This window comes from Aotus nancymaae, unplaced genomic scaffold, assembly GCF_030222135.1.
Source record: "Aotus nancymaae isolate 86718 unplaced genomic scaffold, 86718_ANA_hifiasm-v0.15.2.pri h1tg000030l, whole genome shotgun sequence".
NCBI classification, from domain to species: Eukaryota; Metazoa; Chordata; class Mammalia; order Primates; family Aotidae; genus Aotus; species Aotus nancymaae.
This window is the reverse complement of record NW_026988443.1, coordinates 4532003-4548922: the sequence shown is the minus strand read 5'-3', so window position 1 is coordinate 4548922 and position 16920 is coordinate 4532003. Positions and strand designations below refer to the sequence as shown.

General features: G+C 40.4%; 1 long non-coding RNA gene across 1 annotated transcript; it reads right to left on the bottom strand.

Moving 5' to 3' along the window:
- Nucleotides 1–7524: 7524 nt before the first annotated feature.
- On the bottom strand, nucleotides 7525–15186 carry LOC105730812 (uncharacterized). Its single transcript, XR_001110568.3, has 2 exons — nucleotides 13926–15186; nucleotides 7525–12852 (listed from the first exon to the last, which is right to left on the bottom strand). It is a non-coding gene; the product is annotated as an uncharacterized LOC105730812 (long non-coding RNA).
- Between the last annotated feature and the right edge of the window lie 1734 nt (nucleotides 15187–16920).

Here is a 16920-nt window from a genome sequence, read left to right as displayed (position 1 = left end):
AGGCAGGGGGACATGATGGTGTCTATCAGCACCACGTGGTTGGTGTGGAGAGGGCAAGCAGCTCCGTGTGACTAGAGTTAAAGAAGTAATGAAACATAAGGCTGAAGAGCAAGATACAGGATGAGGAACAAAATGCCTTGAATGCCATGTTATGTTTCCCTGTTAATCCAAGGACAACAGCCAGTCATTGGGGAATTATCTACGGAAACTGACGTGGTAAGATTTGCACATTCAAGAAAGAACTCTGGGGGCAATTCAGGGGAGGTTGGGCTGGAGGTTCCTGAATTTGGAACTCAGAGGCCTATTAGGAGATTACTGCAATCCTTCAGGTGAGACAATATAAGTGACTGCACTAGCATGATGGCAGCAGGAATGGAGAGGTGGGCAAGGTATTTGTTGGGCAAATCAGTGGGATTTGGTGGTTGATAGGCTGTGCAGTCAGCAAGCCAGGAATCTAGCTCTTGGTGGGTTGAAGAGTCATTAACTGGGGTATTGCAATGAGAAGAGATTAGAGTTTTTAGGGGAAGGCATATAATGAGTTAAGTATTGCATATGTTGGTTGGTAGGAAATCCAGGCGGAGGTGTCCAGCAGGCAGCTGAGTATTTGAGTCAGGCTGAGGAAGAGGATCTACATGACAAACATTTATTTTTATACACAGCATGTAGTCCAAAGGAAGATATTAAAAGAAACTGATTTTAGCAAATTCCACAGCAAAACTGCAACAACAAAAAAGCAATTTTAAATAGTAAGTGTGGAAGCACTTGAATAGTTTTAAAAGTAGGCACCTGAGCTAGTGTTTTAACAATCTTTCAACTTCCTTCTCACCTTCTTCACTCTGTTCCTACTTTCTGTTCCCTCCCTTCCTTCTTTCCCCTCTTTAAGCATTTTATTTTTTATGATTTTATATTTCATTTATGATTTTATTTACTTTTAAGAGATGAAGTCTTATTCTGTTACCCAGGCTGGAGTGCAGTGTTTTGATCAAAGCTCACTGCAGCCAAGTGCTCCTGGGCTTAAGTGATCCTCCCGCCTCAGCCTCCCAAATAGCTGGGACCACGACAGGCTATCTTTTGTATTTTCTGTAGAAACAGGGCCTTGCTATGTTGCCCAGGCTGGTCTTGAACTACTGGCCTCAAGTGATCTTCTTGCCTTGGCCTCTCAAAGTGCTGGGATTAAAGGCATGAGCCACCATACCTGACCTCTTTCTGTATTTTATGATAATATTTATGAAAGAGTTTACCATATACCAGATGTGGTGCAGCAGACCTAACGATGAATAAAAACTGGATCCAAATACAATGGATTTGGCATATGCCCTCACAGACCTCAGTCTTATAGGAAAGACAGACATTAAACAAATGCTCAAAAATAATTGCTTAATTATCAACTGTTGGAAATCTTAAGGACAGGTGCATGGCAAAGCTATCCACACACAAGGGATCTTAAGGAAGGTTTCACTCATAAAGTGTTGATTTAACAGAGAATGATGAATAGGAAATTTTACTAATTGGAGGGGATTGGAAGAGCCTTCCAGGTAGACTTAGCATGTGCAAGAGCCCAGGGGCAGGGGAAAGCAATGAAGAATGGAAGAAGGCCAATGGGACCAGGGGGTCAGAGACAAAGGTGAACTTACTATAAATGAGTTAGAGAGGCAAGTGGGGTCAGCCCATGCAAGACCTTCTAGGCTCTAGGAAAAGTGTTGTCTTTCTTGAATGGTAAATAGGAAGCTATTGAACAATTTTAAGTAAGGAGTGATACGATGAGATTTGCATTTTAAAAATGTAACTCTGCTGTATAAAGAACTGATAGGAGGCCTTCAGAATGGATGATGGGAAACCAACTGCGGTAACCTAGGAGAGATGACGGATTCATTCCAGTGTGTGTGTGTGTGTGTGTGTGTGTGTGTGTGTGTGTGTGTGTGTGTGTGTGTGTGGTTTGAGATGGAGTCTTTCTCTGTTGCCCAGGCTGGAGTGCAGTGGTGCAATCTCGGCTCACTGCAACCTCTGCCTCCCTGTTTTATGCAATTCTCCACCTCAGCCTCCCGAGTAGCTGGGATTACAGGCATGTGACGCCACATCCAGCTAATTTTTTGTATTTTTGGTAGGGATGGGGTTTCACCATCTTGGCCAGGCTGGTCTTGAGTTCCTGACCTCGTGATCCACCCGCCTCGGCCCCTCAAAGTGCTGTGATTACAGGTGTGTGTCACCATGTCAGGCTGTATATGTGTGTGTGTGTGTGTGTGTGTGTGTGTGTGTGTGTGTGTAAGGAGGTAACATCTGTGGTGAATAGGCTATGGGTGAGAGAGACGGCTGCCAAGGGTGGGCATTTGTATTTGTCCAGCATGGATATCTGCCATAAATGTAATGAAGACAGAGGTTTAGGGTCTTGTAGGAAAGCTACGGAAAAGAAGGATGGAGGAACTCAGTCAAACGGCTATTTCTGTCATCCTGGAACAACTTCCTTGCCCTCCAGGAACTTAGATCTGCTCAGATGAGCCTGGTACACAAAAGCCAGCTCATTAACAGTACTTGCAATCAGATAAGTACAGGTTATTACGAGGGATACTGACACCATGTGATCTAGGAGTCAAGAGAAGAGAAGAGCCAGGGTGGGCCAGGTCAGGGAGTTCTTCCTGAAGGACAAAGCACAGAAAAGCAGCTTTCAAAATCCTTGCAACACATCCCTAAAATCCATATAGAAAACTGTATTTAGTGTAACACTGGAAACAAGCATTACTTATGCTCACATTAAATATCAATTATATTCATTTCATGACACTCTAACAAAAGCGCATATATTCTGCTCTTGGCAAAGAATTGATGTCTACAAATGTCAAAAATCATACCTAGAAATTTCAGATATTTATTATTATTTGATTCCTTTGCCCTTTTTTTAAATAAAAAACAAGACAGCAAGTTCCTATTTTAGAAGGAGAGTGGTAAATCAGAAATGTACAATTAATACTTAAGTAAACAGAAGTGGCTCTGGAGTCCCCCGCAAGTGGCTGTCATGGGACACCACCCAAGTTTACAGCTTTGCAAATGGGTTTTGTTCTCCCAGAGTGAGACACGGTGTACTTTCTTTCTTGGGCTTGAAGATCCACGGGCTGCCTGGACCTTGAAGGAGAAGTAAATACTGTTCCAAGACCACATCCTCAGCAATCCCTGAGGACACAGTTGTAATCATGCGGTTAGAAAAATCTTTTTCTGCCATATTGTTAATATTGAGGGGGGACCAAGGGAAGTGGGCACACAGAAAGGGTGACTTTTGCCCTCTGCTGTGTACTTCCCCATCATTTGCATCTTAAAAATAATTCTATTATTGTAATTTTTTAAAAGGAAAAATGAATATTCTTTTACCTAAATAACACATGATTACAATTCTCCTAGTTGAGGTTTATGAGAAAACAATCAATTTCCATATTCTGTAAAGGAACCTATCATCTATGCAAAGACAAAGGATGAAGCTTTCTCTTTAGTATGCTTTTTCAAAGTAAATGGTTATTTTAGCGCAAGTTACCAGATGCTTTGAAAGGATCAGGGGTTATAATGCCTGAATCCTTGGGGAGACCTACAGCTGCTAGTAATTGTATGGGGTTCAATTTTATGACCATTCTTCTATGTGCCTTATTTAGGAGGGTAGATATTAATGAAGAGGAGGCAGAGATGAGCAGCAGGGAATCTCGTGTGCTGACACAAATCCTGGAGAACTTCTACATGGAGACTTGCAAAGAGAGATTCTTGACACTGTGTTTGTGCAGGTCACATGTCACATCCTCTTTTCCCAAGCCCAGGAAGGAAAAACATGAATTTTTGGCTGGCATTTGCTAACCTTTAATGGTACAAATTGTTGAACCATATGATAGAGCATTCTAAATAGCAAATGAGGGGGGAAACAGCAGCTTGTTAAATTCAATAGGAAAAGGACACTTTAAGATCACATCGATTTTGTGGGCTCAGCTTCTTAAAATGTGAAGTGACATCCCCAAAGGAGATATTGAATAAAATGAATAGAAAAATGTTGGTGACATATTGATAAAGTCTCATAGTCAGCTTGTCTTCTACTTGTTCCTCCAGATCCACTCTCTGCCCTTCTTCAACATGCTCTGTGCTCATTTAGAGCAGGGGCTCCCTGGCCCTCTGGCTTCCACACAGGGCTTTTGAAAAGCCCCAGTAGGGGACCATGGGGAAGGAAGGAAGAATTGGAGTACTTAACTCCCTACTGAGGAGTTGCCCAGGCTGGCTGTGTCTTTCTAATGCAGTCTTGGCTCCTGCCAGGGACCTCTCCACACACAAAACCTTGTGTTTGTCTCCAGGTCTGCTAACCACCCTTCTCCTTGCGTCTTCAGGCCTGGGGTGGTAAAAGCTCTCCAGTGCAACTGGCCCTGGAGTGCAGCTGTTCCTGGTGGCCTCCCTGCATCCTGCCCATCTTTTGTAAATGTTTCCTTTATTCAATTATCCTCCAGTCACTCAATTTGAGTATGCCATGGTTTTCCTGCTAAGTCTCAAGACATATCATCAAAGGAAGCTCTTAATCACGGTTCTGGTGTTCTGAAAGAAAGTTCTAGTGGACATCTGTCATTCTTTTTGCACCTTCTGTCACCCCCGCCCCCCATCTGCAGCGCCACCCAGTAACTGAGCTGAATCTGAGGATTTCCCACCTCATGAGTATGTTTGTATGTATGAATTTATCAGTGGGGTGGGGACAGGATCTCACTCTGTTGCCCAGGCTGGAGTGCAGTGGCACCATCACAGCTCACTGCAGCCTCAACCTTCTGGGCTCAAGTGATCCTCCTGCTTCAGCCTCCCCAGTAGCTCGGACCACAGGTGCACAACACCATGCCTGGATAATTTTTGTACTTTTTTCTTTCAGTAGAAATGGGGGTCTCACTGTGTTGTTCATGCTGGTCTTGAAATCCTGGCCTTAAGTGATCCCCTTGCTTTGGCCTCCCAAAGTGCTGGGATTACAGGTGTGAGCCACCATGGCCATACCCAGTACCTCATGAGTCTTGATGGGGGGCAGAGACCAACAACTCCACAGAAGCCAGATGCTTGCTTTCCCAGCCTCCCTTGCAGCTAGGGCTCAGACATGTGATCCAGGCTCCGTCAATCAGATACTGTTGACTCTTGGCATGACATGGGGTGAGGAGGGGCTGCAGGGAATCCATTTGGGCTGGGGTGACAGCTGCACTGGGAGCCACATTCCTATTCAGAGGGAGCGGCAGAGTCTGGCATCAGGCTTGGGGTATGGGAGGTACAGCCAGAGTCTGCACCCAGCAGCAGTGGGAGAATGGGTTCTCTGTGGAGAGTCTTTGTATTGCTCCTTCCTCTGGGGCCACCAACATCTGTCTCCATGAACCTCTCAGAGCCTGTGAGCAACTCAACAGCCTTGAATTCTATCCCTTCCTGCCTTAATGAGCTAAGGTTGTTTTACTACTTGAAACAAAGAGCCATGCCTGATATAAAAACCAAGCCACATCTTTTTGACCCAAAGATTCTGGCATCCTCAAATACTCATCTCATTTTAAGTTAAAAATAAATCCGTGTTTGAGCATCTACTCTGTTTCAGTTACTGTGCCAGGTGTTACAAAGCTAACTAAGAGTGACAAGTAAATAACTATCATCGCCATGATAAACAGAGAATGGAATCTTGGTTTTAGAAATACAAATATAAAATGATCGATTCTGCCTGGAAGGGGCTGGAACATTTCAAAGAGGTAGTGAGCTGGGCCAACAGAAGAGCACAGGCAAGGAATAGTGGTGTGAAGTTGCCTGGTGTGTTGAGAGAAGAAAGATGGGCTCAGAAGGATTGCGGTAGGGCAGAGAAGGGGTCACTGGAGGTGAGGCTGTGAAAGTGAGCCAAGGCTCAAATGCAAACAACTTCATTTTCTGTGCAAGCAGGAGAAGCCACTGACATGGGTTTGGAAGATGGATTGAAGGTGGGGGGATGGGAATGGAAGCAAGAAACCCTCTCTCAAGAGGCTATAACCACAGCCAAGGCCATGAGATTGAAAAGGAAGGCAGATATTTCAGAAATATTTAAAAAGACGTGAGGGGTTGCTGCCCTGCGGGTGTGGAGAGCTGAGGAGAATTCAAAGATGGTCCTGAAGTTCCAGCTGGAAGAAGCAGGTTGTGGCAATGTTCCTAATACAGGCAACTCATCACATAGCACAGGTTTGGGGTGGAGAGAGAAAAATGGCATGGGCTTTAGGTATGCCCAGATCTTTCCTCATCTTAGGCATTTACTAATACATGCATTTTCTAAGCTGATACCTTGCATTTAATCACTGGTCCATTCAGAAGAGAGAATGAGGTTGTTTCAAACCTGGTTGCTATCATTTGACTTCCTTGCTATTTCACGGGCCTATTTTATTTGCTACAGGTACACCAAAGCCATAAACTGCATGGTCATCCGGGATATTCCCAGGTTGGAACATATAATTCTTTGGAAGGGCTAAAAGTCAGCTCTTTACATTCTCTCCATATGAACCTTCTCTCCACCCTAGGGTGGATCCACTTATTTAGTCCATTGCCAGTACCGCACTAGAACCCGGACAGTCATTGGACTTCAGGAAAAATACTAGCCCTCTCTCTATTCTGTCTGCTGTTGATTATCCCTGTTCCATTCCTGACCCTGATTTCTCCTGCCAAGCTCAATTTTTTGAGAGCTGATGGCAAGCCATGCCTTCCCAAAACATTATTTTTAGGTCAACTTATAAATTTCAAGAACATATTTGGCTCCGCTTCCTGCGATACTAAGCCTACTTCTTGATAGCATTTGCCTTTGTTGTAAATAGCAAAGTTCTTCTAGTTGAAGTATGTGGCGTCTGATGACATTCAGCTTGGATTCTAAAAAGGCACTACCACTGTGCATTTGGTTAAAGGGAACACATTTTACCCATGAATGCCTTCCATTTACAAATGCTCAGCTAGCACACAAAGCTAAGGCAATGCAATAAGTACTATCCTACAATGTTACTCATTTCTGAAAGCACAAAATGATGACTGGTATAGCTTTGGAGATGATTTCTGGAAACCAAATACAAGAACAGCTTTGTTATTCCACACCTACAACGTCAGAAGAGGCACAGTCTTTTATTCATGTTTGAACATGCTTCCTTCTTGAACAATCATCTATAAAGCGATGTGATTCTCTACTAGACCAGGAGCAATTTGAGGACAGAATCAGTTTCTAATCCATATTCTAAATCCACACTACCTGGCACAATACATGTTACATGTTAGGGTCAAATAAGTGTTGGTTGAATCAATCAATAATACACAACAAGGGAATTCATAAAGAGAGGGGAGTAATTCCCTCAGCTTCGATCACTGGGCAAGTGGAATTGCTTGGGTACTGGTAGTGCCTGAGACAGAGCTGGCGACTATTGTATTATGATGCAAACATTTCAAATGAACAGGAAACTAGACTCACGGATAAGCAGTGTAGTCATCAAGACAACACCGTCTTGGAGGTTCTTCTGAAGTTATAACCATGCTACGTAGGCAATAAATTATGAAGGCTGAGCATGTGAATAAAATTTAATGTTGTCATAAATTTTACAACAAAGTTAATCTGACACATTTAATGACATGCATATTATTAGTGTGCAGCACTGTAATCAGACATTGATAATGAGCAGTTCACACCAGTGACTGTAAGTGTCTTTACTTGTGTTCAGCCAAACCAACTGCTTGGTATTATTTTCTCCCTTCTTAGTCATTAGTTTCCATACCAACAATAACCATCAGTGGTGCATCCAAGCTCCCCGAATACCAGCCTGTTGCAGGTAGCAGAGAGCTGCACTGTAAGCCCAGGCTGCTCCCAAGGGCCACTCCATCTGCACTGGGGCCCCACAAAGATGAAGGAATGCAATCATTGGAAGGATGGAGAATGTTGTCTGTATCACTGACAAGTTGGAAGGAGTGGAGGGCAAGAGTCCACCTGGTTCAAGTGGAGAGATGGAAAGAGCGAGAGAGCCTGGGCTGAGAAGGCCATTGCTCAAAAAAGGCAGCTCCAAATGCCAAATCTACAGCAATTGTACAGCCCAAACATCTCTGAGCAATGGGTCTTTGGTACTCTTGATATCTAGACCAACAATTCCCAGTTCATTATTCTCAGGGAAGAAGCCAAGATATCCAGACTCTCATTCTGCTATTAAATTCTAATCTAAATTAGATTAAAAGGATTAGGCAAAACAGCCTTGGTGAAATCAGGAAGGCACATTCACACTAAAGTGAAAATGACTCACAGCTCTTTTGCTATTTTTGGGGTGGGGAGGTGCTTTAGAACATAAGGGGAACTAAAGAATATTCTTGTTAAATTCAAGGCCGAGAAAAGGGAAACTGGTGGTGACTGAGACAAATCATGTCTTTTACATTTGGCTGGCCCTGCCTATTACAGCTCTGGGGGTGAGGTGGGAACAAAAAGATGCTGTGTATTGAAGCATCTTATGCCATCCCGCTGTAGTGGGGTGCAGTTTAGAGGGGTCACCGATCAAGCAGAGACCCACAGAGTGTTTTGTTCCAAGCTAGAAACAGAAATGTATAAAATATATCCTTTCCAGCAGCAGAAGAGAACCGAGTAGTGGTAGTGGAGACCTACTCAAAACAAGAAAGAGGACCACGAGAGGTAGAGTACCAAGACCCTTCATCCCAGTGCCACTGCTCATGACTGTAATTTTGGGTAGGTCACTTAAAGTCTCTGGACTTCAGCTTTGCCATCTGTGAAATGGGGATAATACTATCCATCATAAAACTGGTTATAAGGCTCATCACGTAAGGCATGCCTGGGATGATGTGCTGCTAATGGTTAAGAACACAGCTTCCAGGGTCTGACTGAACAGACTGAAATCCCTGCTCAACACGTTCCAGCAAGGCCCTGGGCGATCTATTTAACTTTTGTTTTCTCAGCTGTAGGCCGAGACAAAAGTACTTACTTTATAAGATTATCCCAATGATTAGTTGTAATAATGCATGCAGAGAATAAAGCATGGTACTTGTCATTTGTTAACTAGCTATTAAAATGTGTAAAATATAGAGTACTATATGGATTTTAGGATATTACAAAGACTCTTTGCTTGCCGCAATAGTCCTGGGCCCTTTCAGAGGGCTAACGGCAGACTTTGTATATGTAAATGTGGTGTGCTAGTCTCTACTCTGGATACAGAGGACTTACCCTGTTATTAAACTTGTTTAGTAAATGTTGAACTGTCATGAGGCCTAACATTTAGTTCTAGTTACTAGATAAAACATTCGCTTTGAATGGTATTTGAATTGCCAGGTTCCAGATTATTCTGGTTGACAAACTCTTCTTCGTATTTTACAAAGAGACTAAAACCGGTATGCTATCACAGAGCAGATGTGCCATTTTCAAGGTATATTAAACCATGATTCACTATAACATTGCTCCTATTGGCAACAAATTCAGAGCAAACTGAACTTTATTTGGTGAAGAAACATTGAGTGGAAGAGAAAGGACATTATTTTAGGTATTTTCATTTTCAAATTACTGTGGTTTAAACATGTTCAGCCAACGTTAGCCACCTTTGGTCTGCTAAATAAAGGATTCAGTACGTTTCCAATTTACAGAAATTTTTTTAACAAAAGAAAACAATTTGATGGCCAAATCAACATTAAACATTATACACTTAAAAAACCACAGGCAAAGACACAAACATGATGGCACTAACTTTTGTTACAGTATCCTTACCTATGGTCCCCTCTCAGCCATGTTCTTTCATGTTAAGCTTCCAACATAATGTGAAAATGAAGCAGATACATTTTGCAAAGCAAAGCATACCTTAAAGCAAAATATTATACATCTCAAATTAACATTGTTACAAGGTCTTAAAATTTAATAAGTTCATTAGTTTAAAAGTTTGGATGTCTGAGTCCTTCTATCCCAAAACAAGATCTCTGACAGAATTCCATAGCTGTGTAATACCATGGTCACATGACCCTTTCTAAAATTACAAATCTGAATACACCATATGAGGATAAATTCCATCTTTTTGAAAACATTCAGAAAATGAGGTTGGTATTTATAAAATGAAGCTGCCTTTGGGTGATATGCTAAGACGTGTCAAGCCAATCAGCTTGTAACTGTAAAAAAAATATTGGTAGGAACAAAAGTTGGGTGGGAGCGGAGTGGCTTAACTTTCTGTTAAGTGATGGGAAAGAAACAGTAATACCATATCTCAATAAAATGGGATTTAAAAATATTTAAAATACTAAATCACTGAACTGACAAAGAAATGTAAATCATTCAGAAATAAACTCATTAGGTCATAAAATCCTGTTAAATCTTCAATTGGGAAGAGCAAGGTGTACAATCCATACATTTAAACTCATGGGCTCCCTTTGCACACTGTCAATTTACTCCTTAGCATGTTATTGATACACATTTTCCAAAGGATGTATTAGTAAATTGTATACATCTACTTCTTGGCACCATTATACAACTTATGCACTCTTCTCATAGTTAAAACATGTGGATGGTATGAAAATTAGAAAAACAAATGCCTATTATTACGTCATGGTCAGGTTTAAAGCATGTGAATTTTATCTTCATACAAAATATTAAAATCTAGATATTAAAAAGTAGTGCAGTATCAGTGACGCATTACCCCTCAGTTCTCAAAATGTCACATCACAAAAATATCCCATAATTGCTTGTAGTTTATTCCTTGGCTTTCCTCTTTTTTCTCTGCATCTTTGTAACAATTTTTTGAAAGTGGAAATATAATTGTTGGCAATGCTAACAGCTGCAGAAATGATTACAAGGTGTGGAAAAGCCTAACGGGAACGTCAAGAATCTGTTTTTGGCAGTAATGCATATGGAACATCATTCAGGACAAGAGAGAAGAAGAAAAAAAGGAGAGGGGTTTATCATCTTTAAGAAGAATTTTCAAACTAAACCTCATTGCTTAATAGGAAAAAAAGATTCCATATTTAAAGTTAAGTCACAGCTAACTACTAGCTAAAGCATGACATCACCATCACTGGAGTCAGTGGAAGTGTCTTTTTGAAGGACGGTGTTGAAGGAGAATCTGGACAGGTTTTTAGAGCCAAGAGATAGAAAATAATTCTACCTCTGTCAGTTGAAAGACCTTAGGCAAATCAGTTTACCTCTGCCAGATTACATCCCAAAGTCTGGACATTCAAAAATGTGATGTTAATAACCACATGAGAGTCTCATGTTGAGGTGAATACGTATTAGTTGGTGAAAGATATGTTGATTCTTAAAAAGACCACACTCTGCAAATGTAGGCTATTGTTTTTTGTCAGTTGTCAAATTCTATCCAGCTATATACACCTGTGTGGCCTCCGAATGGTGTCTTTCCAATGGTTAAACGTTTATCAATAAGACAGTTTTTCTAATGGAATTAACCTGATGCTTTTCTTAAACATGTAACCTTGAGTTCACCTCACAAAACGATGCTTTGATTAGAGCAATGTACATAATAAAGGTTACCTAATTTCTTAGACACTAGACATCATTTACAAAAAAGAGAACTGCTTTTGAAAGGAATGTATTTGCACTGGGAAGAAAAGTTTTCTACTTCTAATTATGAATGATTTATTGGTGAAAGCAAAGTAACAGCCTGTCTGAGAGGCACTTCTATGAGCTTCCTCACGTGTGATTTGCAAGGCTGAAAAAGAGGGGAAAATGCCTCGATGGTACCAATGGTGAGAAAACACCAAAACTACAAAGCAGGTTTCAAAAACCACACTCATAACCAAGGACAATAATAAAGCAATGTGTTGACATATATTCTACAAGTCTTCCTCCATAAACAGTTTTTGCATTTTTTAATTTCTGTAAATGTATCCTATAATAATTTTGCATCTTGCTTTTTTTTTACATTTAATATCAAATAGATTTTTAAAGGGCATTTGAAAATTAAATACATATGGAAACATACATCAAATGGAAAAATGCAGTGGGTGATGGAGATATCATGAAGAGCCCCAAATATTTCTCATCTTATTGAACAGAAACAAACATGTTCTCATTTAGAATGAGTGGGAGTAAACTGATTTAGGCCTCTATATTTAACTTCTAGGCAAAAAAGGTAGTCCCATCTAGCAACAATATTATGGGGAACAAAAGAAAAAAATAACTCTCTAAATTTGCAGTAGGGTCTTTTCTTTTGGAAGTTCCAAATCCCATCTATTACCAGCGCCATGCTTCAGGCTGAAAATGGATCTCCCTGAAGCAATGACAGAATTTTTGCCAAATGACTAGGATATATACACCATTTTATTTGCACAGTGAGACATATGCTCTAAAGAAAACTGGTTCAAAACAGGCAAGTGGGTTTCTACAGAATAAATGAGAGCCCTATCAATGGATTCCTCTTCAGGGCTTTGTGTCTGCGCTTGTGTGGTGGCACACAGTTTTCATAATTTCTTACACTAATGAACTGCTATAAATTTGTTTTTGATATTCCAGAGAGTCCTAACTTCAGCTTCTGGGCAATGCTGAGGAGGCACCCTCTAGTCTAGACTTACCTTTTGCAAGGTGCACTCTAAGCATTATGGGTGATTTCCATGGGAGAATATTCTATTTAAAGAACTACTGTCCCAGCATAAAATAAAAAATCATCTATGAAGATGCAGGAGACTCGGAAAGCTTTCGTTATGTTTGCACAAGCACAATGTCAGAGCCTCCTTTCCCCACTCCACAGGGGGGTCAGGAAGAGAGTACTCAGCTGTGAGAAAAGATATACAGAAGAATTCATGTAGTCATGGGAGCAGGGGCATGGTAGATCCTCCAAAAAGGATGTGGCAGACACTTCATGAGCCCAAGAGTGTGCTGTAGGATCTGATGGGCAAGATGTTGGTTCACTGATGTAAAGAAGAGAGGGAAAAAGCTTCAACCAACTAGAAAAACAGTCTCTATGCATGCTATTTTTGATTTCAAACACAGGTATCAATTCCTTCTCTCAGAGAGTACATTTTAAAATAGGACATATTTAATAAAAAAATGTAAAGGGCACATTAAAATTAAAAACTTTTCAAAAGACATAAAAGGTATGAATTTTCCTTAATCCTTGAGGAAAAGTTTCTTTTCTCATCCATGTAAATCATTGATTTTGTTTTTTTTTTAATCTCCTTTATTAATCTACATTGGAAAAATAAACTTTTCCTACACCAAGAACAAGGAAACCACTCTAAGTTGACAAAATGTACTAATGCAACACAAAGATTACCTTCACCTTTAATTTACAGGCAGCCAAATTCAAAATCCCTAAAGTGGCTTAAACTTAAAAAATGGCAACGACAACCTAAAAGGTATAATGTTGATTGGAACAGAGATTTAATTGGAAAATTGATAATTTTCCATTTTCAATGAAATCTCTAGATAGAAATTTAAAAAATTAAAAATCATATTTAAGAAAAGCCAAATATTGAGTTATGAGGTATCTTTTTAAGGATGCTTCAGCAGAAAAAACAAAGGCAGTCACAATTGTGTAGCAGCCTGGATTAGGTGGGTACCCTGATCAAGGAGATGCGGGATGATCTGGCTTTAGTATTCCAATGATAAAGTTTATAATGAGAATAACATGTTGCTATGAAATCTGGTCTCTTCCTCAGATGCCTTCCACAGAGGGCAGGAAGCTTTGTCAGTTTTGTTTGCTGATGATGCCTGGTTCTGCCAACAAATAATATCTGTCACATGGTAGGTAGTCAATATACATTTGTTGAATATATATAGAAAAAAAGAGAAATGCATGGTATGTTTGTGAAGCTGTGCCAACTGTGTGTACATTGCTATTGAGGTACACAAAGAGTCTTTGTTTTAAATTTGAGAATGAGGACTTTCAGTGGACTATGTCTATAAAAATAAATGACAGACATTATTGTCTGGAATTTTGTACAGCAAGAGAAGAAAAACCACCAGCAAAGAGCCAACTCACCTGATAGGCCTGGATCAAGCATGTAGCCGTGGAGAACACCCTTGGGACTCTAACTCTGGCACACCTGAGAGCTGGGTACCTAGGCAGGAGGACAGCAGCAGCACTCATGAACTGGGCAGCATCTGTCAGTGAGGGCTGATTGCACAGATTCTCTCATCCCAGCCTTATAATCATCCCATCAGGTAGATACTTTTTCTGACTTTGCTGATGAGAAAACTATGCACAGAGGTTATATAGCTTAACAAAGGGCTCTCAACTGATGAGCACTAAAATGGGATTTTAGCCTTTCTTTGCATCTGGTCTTAGAGCCAATACCCAAGAACCACTGCACTGAATGCATTGTCTCAGAGAAACTTACACTTCCTAGGCCTCAGTCTTTAAAAGGTGAGCAGTTAACTTAATAAGAATTAAGGATCAATGATTAAGGTTCAAGGCACTCCAAAATTCTGGTCTTTATTGAAAAGGCTATGGAAGCCTCACGTTAATAATACCCTATCATCTTGATATTCTTGGTTCATTAAATATTGGAAACCAACTTCACAGTAATTGAGGTCAGAAAAAAGTACTCATGACATTTTAGAATGTGGTGACAAAGCCACAGATACATTTCAATGCACCTGTAATTACTTAAATCTGTTACAGCATGCAGTATGTTACCACAATAGCCAAAGAAATACTAATTCACTCAGCCTGTTTTTCTAGACCAGTAAACACTAGGATTAAATAGATATTTTCACTGAATTTATTCTAGCTTTCATTGCCATTTATAGATAGCTTACTTGTCAAAGATTACTTTCTAATTGTTTTATGTTTCCTAAGTAGCCTGTAATACTTTGGTAAGGACCTCAAACAATAGTAGACAGTGGGTATAAAATAGATGGTTACCCTGAATGGGTAACTAAAAGGATGCCTCATAAGTATCTATATCTTGAAATACGCTTTATTGTGCCTTGCTTTCAATCTGTGACTTTAAAATCTAGATATCACCTATTTTATGTAATAACAATAAAATCCTTCTTTGTTGTAAACATGCACAAATAAAGTTTACAAGCTTAAAAAATTAAATAGGAACACTTTTACACTGTTCGTGGGAGTGTAAATTAGTTCAACCATTGTGGAAGACAGTGTGGCGATTCCTCAAGGACCTAGAAATAGAAATTCCATTTGACCCAGCAATCCCATTACTGGGTATATATCCAAAGGATTATACTATTATAAGGACACATGCACACGAATGTTCATTGCAGCACCGTTTACAATAGCAAAGACTTGGAACCAACCCAAATGCCCATCGATGATAGACTGAACAGGGAATATGTGGCACATATACACCATGGAATACTGTGCAGCCATACAAAACAATGAGTTCGTGTCCTTTGTAGGGACATGGATGAACCTGGAAACCATCATTCTCTGTAAACGGACACAAGAACAACAAGAACAGAAAATCAAATACAGCATGTTCTCACTCATAGGCCGGTGTTGAACAATGAGAACACATGGACACAGGGAGGGGAGCATCACACACTGTGATCAGTTGGTGGGGACTTGGGGAGGGACAGTGTGGGGTAGGGAATTGGGAAGGGACAACATGGGGAGTAATGCCAGATATAGGTGATGGGGATGGAGGCAGCAAACCACATTGTCATGTATGTACCTATGCAACAATCCTGCATCTTCTTCACATGTACCCTAGAACTAAATTAAATAGCAGTAATTGTCAAGCTTTCCAATAGTGAAACACATTTTGGTAAGGTTTTCATTTTACGAAAACTCAAAATGGCTTTATGAGTTCACAAAATAATACGGTATTCCTCAAGATATTAGCACATTCTTGTACTGTAAGAGCATAGAATAAAATTTACTTGGAGATTGAGCATTTGCTTCTTTAAGAAATACTTCTTTTAGTATTTTTGCTTTAATATTATGAAAGCTACAATTTACTTTAATATTATGAAAGCTATAATTACATTCATTAACTATTCCAGTAGTTAATTTTTAAAACTTATGATGAATAGTTTTGTTTAAAATATATAACTTTGGTAATATGAAAATCTGAATTTGTGATAAAGAAGAGTTTGCATTTCTGGTTTTTTTCTGATACACCAGTGATGAAATAACTAATGGTTCCACAGAGGACAAAATGTCTCAAATCTGTTGGTTCTGAAGGTGAAGCGAGATTTTGTACTGATACTGTGTTCCCTGAGATGCCAGGAGGAAATGGAATTAAACTCACATAGCTCAAAAGGAGAGGTTTTAATGAAGGGACAACCTACAGAGGTGTTGGCAGGGTCAGGGGAATCAACAAGAGATGCTTAGAACCCACGGCTGGCAAACCTGCCCATGAAGATGGAGAGGGAGGAAGGAGTGTTACTGGAGTGAGAGCTTGAGCCCAGGGGAGGAGGATGGGCCACGGAGCAGGAGGCACTATCCTGAAAGAAGAATCCTCTGCCAGAGACTTTTCAGGGTCATTTCTTCACACTCTCTGCAGGGAAGCAGGCAAACAGCAGGAAGAAATATCCTAACCTTGCTCTCTTCCCTCTGCTGGTGCCTTCCATTGGCCAAATCCACCCAGAGGCCAGTTGGTGGCAATTAGCTTCCAGGGGCAAGAGGAGGGAAGAGGAGGGCAGAGACTGGCTCAGGGGTGGGGGAAGCACGCACTTTAGGGGGCTCAGTTGTTCAAGTACCTGTCACTGAGGCCTGATGTGGGTGGGAAGACCAAGCTCCTCTGACCTAATTTCTAAGAAATCTACCAGAAATAACATTTGGGGATTTTTTTTCCACTTAATAATTTTTTTTAAAAAAGTCTCCTCTCTCAGCCCCATTTCCCATGCATTTTCCTCCCTTCAAGCTGTGTTTAAATTCCTTCTTTCATTTTCCTTCTAGTAACAAAGAAGTCTGTGGTTCAAAAGACTTTTCTCTAAGACTCCATCCTGTTAGTTCTCTGAGCTGTGGGAAGTATTTATACAATTGCCAGTGAATACAAGATCCAGGA